Below are 7,258 nucleotides of genomic sequence, written 5' to 3' on the forward strand. Positions count from 1 at the left end.
TAGGATACCCCAGTCCATGTATGAAATAACACATTCTATATTACGTAGAGTTACTACATATTTTTAGATTTTTTTAAGTAATTCTATAAAGGAACTACAATTTCATAAAGTTTCAATGTTACCCCGCCCTCATTTTCTCCCATCTTCTCCTCCCTTTCCTTCCACAAAGCCTTGTACTTCACATGAATATATGTAACCATGACACTCTCTCACACTCCTTCACCTAACTCGTTCTTATGTATTTTCTATGTGTGTCATAAATTAGAATTGCCAGCAAAATTGTTCAGCAATGTTTCATTAAATGATAAAATCTATTTACAATCCTCCAAATTGTTCATGATTGCCACAGGTTTCATTCTGAAGAAGCATCATTTTACGTAAATACAGGGGGAGAAATGATGAGAACATACGATGAAGACAAATCATGAGGACTTAGTCCTCAAACTGATATGGAAGCATTACAAAGAGGATAAAGAAATAGGAAACAATGAAGAAAAATCTTTTTTTTTTCATTGTAATGTATAGAGGGCTTACAGTTATATTCGCCAGATAGTAGGTGCACTACTACTCACACACTGATACCCCTTCTCATGATTTTGCACCCATTTCCCTCCCTCTACTCTCTCCCAGTCATCTTGTTTTCTCCCCTTCTCTTTCCTATTTCAAATAAACAAATAAATGTATATATAATGTGCCAGGTAATGAAGTCAGGTACTGATACAATATAAGATTAATCAAAGGGCAACCAAAGGGAAGAGAAATAACACAGTACATTACGAAAAACAATAATGCAAGATAAAGCTCTTGTTTCCATATCCTGGCGATCCTTTCATTTAACTCCATCCTATATGACCCGATCAGTTCAATGGTTTCTCCCATTTGTAATAATTACTACACACCTAGGACTCTCCTAGCAGAGGATTACTATAGTGCAAAACAATGAAGATAACTCTAAGGAGGGGTTGGGGAGAAGATAAGCGGGAGAAAACAATGTTTAAGAAATAATGTACTTACTATCTTATGAATGTAATTGTAACCCCTCTATACATCACCTTAGCAATACATTTCTTAAAAAGTCTATTATCAAAAGAGATATGAAAATAAGGAATCAGATAAGACTACTCTAGCTCATAATGTATAAGTGTTTTTCTTAGTGGAGTAAGACAGTAAGTTAAATAGGAATATAGTTTTATATTGGTTATTATTACTAAGGGTCCACATAAGAGTTATAGTCACACCTAAATATTTTATTAAAATTGACAGCTTTTCAATTAATAAATTCTTGGCTACAAGGTTATAGATTGTTGAAAATATACTTGAATATAGTAGAATGATGGAAAAGAAATGGGTAAAATTATAAGCATAAAATTGAATTTTCTGACCCAGGACTAGTTAGGATATAAAATAGCAGAGTAGCTGATTATCAGACAATTTAATAGTATATAAACACAATGACTTATATCCAAAGTGAAGTTTTTACAGCAAGTAGATTCCAAAAAAATATATCTATTTGAAGATAGTAGCAGCAATGAAATCACCATGATTATTGATTGTGATTGAGGGTGAGAGAAAAAAGAGAATCGAATAGAGAGAGGAATGAATTATAGCATGAAGGCAAAGAGAGCAGGAAAGACTGTCTCTAGGAGTTTTTTTTTTTACATTTCTACAGATGAATATTGAAATTGGAAACTGCAAGTAAGGCAGAAATTATTTTTGCTTTTAATGGGTTTACCCTGAGATTTTTGTGTGGATCTGCCAGCTTTCGGTGCTGAGCATAAAGTGAAAATTGAAGAATCTGTCTTTGTGTTAGTGGCCGCTGAGACATTCATTAGAAATGTCTTCACTTACTATATGGCCTTTTGTATCAAGGTTTTGCTCTATTGCAAATCTCTGCTAGGAGAGCCCAAGGTTTCTACTGATTATGACAAATGAGGGAAACCATTGAGCCTAACTTCCTTTGAGTCTGGCTTACTTCACTTAATATGATTTTTTCTAAGTCTTTCCATTTCCTAACAAATGGGGCAATGCCATTCTTTCTGATAGCAGCATAGAATTCCATTGTATACAAATACCACATCTTGTTGATCCACTCATCAACTGAGGGACATCTAGGTTGGTTCCATATCTTTGCTATGGTAAAAGTGCTGCAATGAACATTGTTGTGCTGGTGGATTTAGTATGTCCTTGTTTCTGGACAATTGGGTAAATGCCAAGTAGTGGAATTGCTGGGTCATAGGGGAGCTCTATGTTTAGTCTTTTGAGGAACCGCCATACTGCTTTCCATAGTGGTTGAACAAGTTTACACTCCCACCAACAGTGTAGTAGTGATCTCTCCTGGCCACATCCCCTCCAGCATCTGTTGTTATTAGTTTTCTTGATCCTGGCCATTCTATCTGAAAGGATCTCTAGGATATAGAAACAAAAGCCATATAATGAGTGATTGTTGTCCTTAATGTACTATGTTATCTCTCCTCTCTTTTGCTGTCCCTTGGTTATCTCATATTGTTACAGTATTTCACTTTGTTATCTGATATATTGGATATATGCATATTTGGTTATTTGAAATTGGATAGGAAAGGGGGGAAAACAAGATGAGGATAGGGGTGGGGGGGAGGGAAATGGGGACCAAGACATGAGAAAGGGTATCAATGTATGTGAAGTCATGCACCTTCCATCTGGCGAATGTAATGTAACCTTTCTATTAATTACAATAAAAATATATGGAAAAAAAAGAAATGTCTTCACTTACTCTTTCCTGTGCTAAGCTAAGCTATTATAGAGACCCAGTTCAAATATCATATCACTAATTAAATTTATAGTATATTTTTATTCTTATTTTTTTGCACACTTAACATAGTCCCAATTTATGACATAATGACTTCCATTAGAATATACAAGGTTGCCTACTTTTTGTCATGTCACTTACATTTTAGTCAAACACAAATACTATTTTTTCTTGTTTTACTATTACTTAATATAAAATACAGAAAATGCTTAAAAATTATGTATGAGTATCTGAAGACATAAATAAAATATCCATTTATACTTACAGCATGTTTCTAATCTTGAAAATATAACATTTGAGTCTTATTTCACATGAAAACTCATATCATTTTCATGATATGTATTTTATTATTTTTCAACAGGTGAAACAAAACCAAATTTATTAAATAAATTTATTTCTGTTCAAACATAGTTTTCATAGGATTTCAGAAAGTAATTAGTCATTCTTTTGACTATGATGGGTCACTGGAAATGTTAGTTATGTGACCAGAAAAATTTAAATACTACAGATTTCCTTTTTTTCTGTTAAATATCTTTTAGTGCCAATGATAAATGAGCACACATATGAACTATTCACAGGATGTATAAAACTGTAACTACTTCAGCAAATGTTAAGAACAGATATTTCATTTGTGTCAAATATCCTTGTGCTTTTGACCCTCTCCTCTCCGCTCAAATATTCTTTTGATAGAAGTGATATAAATATCCAATTGTTCAGATTTGATTCGATTTTGCTTAGCAATTCTCTTTTATTTGAACAATGCTGACTCAGCAAAATACTACTGTGATTGTTTTGACATAACAGTTTCTTGGCAACAATGTGCTCTCGATAATGCAAATATAGTGCATAATTAGAGTAGAATATACCACCATCGTCAGCAGAATGCCTCCTCTGGAGCAAATAGATTGTCCCTGTATTATTGCTAAGTGAGCAGTGATTAGATTCTGTATCTTCTGAGGACACCACATAACAGAGCAATATGTGAGAGTCACAAATGATAAGAACTCTGTGAGCAACAGCTGTGCATCATTGATTATTCAGATGTTTATTTAGAAAATACATATGTCTTTGGTATTCTGCCCAGGTATGCAAAGTGCACAGAACAGAATAGATTGCAAAGGAGTTAACCAATTCACTGTGTTCAAAATGAGATAAAGTGGAGTCGTATGGACTATTGGTTAATTTATAGCATATAGATTGGAAAATGATTTATTAATGATCTAAAAGCTTTCTTTAATATCTTAATACTTCAAAGTAAATTCCACCTCATAATCATTCATTGATGTTGTTTTCTTTATATGAACAGTATAACTTAGTTAATTTTTTATTCTATTTTCTCCATTATACTAAGGAACATATACTATGCAATAACTGTGAGATTTAAATTAGATTATTCAGAATGGTGGTTAGCTCAGTGAATGTTGCAAAGTAGATAATACATTTTAGTTATTATTATAATTTGACAAAAGGATCTTGTCTTTTATAATTATATTTAATTAAGTAATATAAGCTATCTTAGTTTATATTAATATACATATTAATATTGCATGGTGAAATGTCTATATAAATAGTGGAATTGCTTATATTACTCACTACTGATCTCCTACTTTTACGAGTCCTTGACTTACAAATGCTGTGACTTTGGCACTTACTAACTGGATTTAGAAGTAAAACAAATCTCATACTATTTCAAACAAACTACAATGTGATTTTAAATTTCATGTTATGCCTGCATTTTATGTTTTAACTACATGAATTAGAGGAACATAAAACTTTAAGAAACTGCTGATTATTTAAGAAACATTTTTAAAATCACAAGTTTATCTCATTTATTTTGCTATCAAAGTAATGCATGCATTTTATTCTGTTATTTGTGCTTTTATTTTTGCTTGAATCAAATTGTTTATTGGTGGCCAATGAATTGAGCAATCTAATATCACGTTTACGTGTGTGTGTGTGTGTGTGTGTGTGTGTGTGTGTGTGTGTGTGTGTGTGTGTGTGTGTGTATGCCAGTCCTGGTTCTTAAATTCAGGAAGGGCATAGGTTCTGTACTTGAGGTTTCTTTCTTTCTTTTCTTCCTTCCATCCTTCCCCCCTCCCTTTTCTCCCTCCTTCCCTCCCTCCCTCCCTTCCTTCCTTCCTTTCTCTCTTTCTTTCTTTTTTGCTTGCTTGCTTTCTCAGTGCTAGCATTCTACCACTTAAGTCACAGTTCCACTTCTGTCTACCCAGGCTGACTTTGAACCGCAGTCCTCAGATCTCAATCTCCTGAATAGCTAGGATTACAAGCATAAGCCATTTGCACGCAGTGTTGCTACTTTGCATCTGAACAACTCATAATTCATTTTAGAAGAGAGAGAAAAGGTGGGACGTACTTTATAGGCATGAGCCTGATTTTACCTTTAGATATATTGATGTGAAGATAATATAATGGATGTTTACAATGGTTAAATGATTTTAGTAATACAATGGTTAACTCCTCACAATAGTAAATTCTGTTAAGCTAAAAATTAAGTTAAACTATGTAAAATTATCCATGCTAACATTCTTTCTATCTAGTATAACTTATTTTTTAAAATCAGCATTGAGGACAGAACCCAGAGCCTTCACTGAGCTAAATCCCTCCAGTGTGTTTCTTAATTAGACTGTAATTTATTATTTCAATATTTCTCCAGTAGCCTTTCAATAATTTTATATTTTTCTTAGATATTAATGATTATTTCCTTCATATTAAAGTTTTCCTAATTGGGGACCATTCATTCAAAATAATGAAAAAATCAGGACATTTCATTTACAAAGCTAGTGTGCTATTTAAATCACCTTTGTTTCTCGAAATCATTTCCAATATGTGACTAAATGAGTGAATTTCAAGAAGAAAGCAAAATAAGATCCATATAGGAAAGATAAAGGGTTAATTTGGTCCCCCAAATGCTTATATTTAATATTTCAACAGACTCTCAGAGAAGGCTACTAGAAAGCTTAGTCATGATTTTTGCATGTATATATATGTATGTGCATGTGTACATTGTATGCTTATGTAGATAGATAGATAGATAGATAGATAGATAGATAGATAGATAGATGAATAGATAGATAGATAGATGGATAGATAGATATTACCTTATAGTCCTCTATTTTTGTAAGCTAACATAGGATTTAAAACAGGTTTTTTTCCTATAATGACCAATTTCTTCAACCTTAAATAGATAAATAAAAGTAGTTAATTCAGCCTCAATAATTCTACTAAAATATTGACAGTCAGTTATTCTCAGATTGATAGAATGACATATAATTTGTATGACCAGATTGCGATAGCAGTTCCTCAATCAGTAATATATTTTCACTACTTTTTGAGAAGACTGAAACATTTTCCTCAAACATATCATATACATCTCCATAGAAATCTGTCTATCTATCTATCTATCTATTTTCGATTTACATTGCAATCATCCTAAAATTCCAACTATCTGAACAAAATACACTAAAATTAAGTCATCATGATAATATCAACAAACTAAAATGTGTGGGTCAACATGTTTGTATATTTTTGGGTTAAGGTATATTTTGAGTTATAGGTATATTGATGTTAAAGTTATGTAAATATTTATAATACGTGTAGCTTTCTTTATCTGTATGTTTAGAACTGTCTTCTGCATGTGTGTACACATTTAGACATAGGGCACTAGGTCCTTTCAAATTTCTTGGTCTGCTCTTGCTTGATTTAATGCTTTGTACAGTTAAATAAATTTTATTCCCAAAATAAATTCCATAGAAAAAAAGACATTTTTTACATAAGTTAGCTAGTTATTTTGTCTCAAACAGCTAAGTGGATAATGTACTGTTGATGAGTAGAATTTCACAAAATACCCAGTCATAGACCAAAATTATCAGTGACTGTGATAGCCAGCCTTCTATTACTATTAAAGGAGGATATGATATCCTTTACTTCAGTTTGTAATTTTAGAAACTCCAATTCATGATCATTCAGCCTTCTTGTTTGGGGAATATTACACAGTATGTCATGGTGGAAACTCAGAGTATAAGAGTTCTGTTCACTTTGCAGGACATAAGTACATTTAACACATGAACATGTATGTATATATACATATATTTGTGTATGTATGCAATAACTTTGTAAATGACAGACCAACAATGGCAGCTTTAATTTTTCCTTAGCAATGGCACCACTTATGACTTGAATTACATTCCTGTCAAATATTTTCATCATGATGTAAAGTGGATTTAGATAAATGCTTAAGAATATTTGTAGTTTTTCCATAGCAACACACAACTAAGCAAAGGCATAAATATATTTTCTTTCATGCACCATGCTCCTTTCATTAAACAAGTTTGATTCTAATTGGCTGTATGTGGATCTCATTATCTAATTATAATCTAATTAAAAATAAAAACCATTGCATAAAGTATTTCCAAGATGTTTATATACTGTTCACTAAAATTTGATTTGACAGTTTCT

Source organism: Megascapheus bottae, chromosome 9, assembly GCF_031878675.1.
Source record: "Megascapheus bottae isolate mThoBot1 chromosome 9, mThoBot2.hap1, whole genome shotgun sequence".
NCBI classification, from domain to species: Eukaryota; Metazoa; Chordata; class Mammalia; order Rodentia; family Geomyidae; genus Megascapheus; species Megascapheus bottae.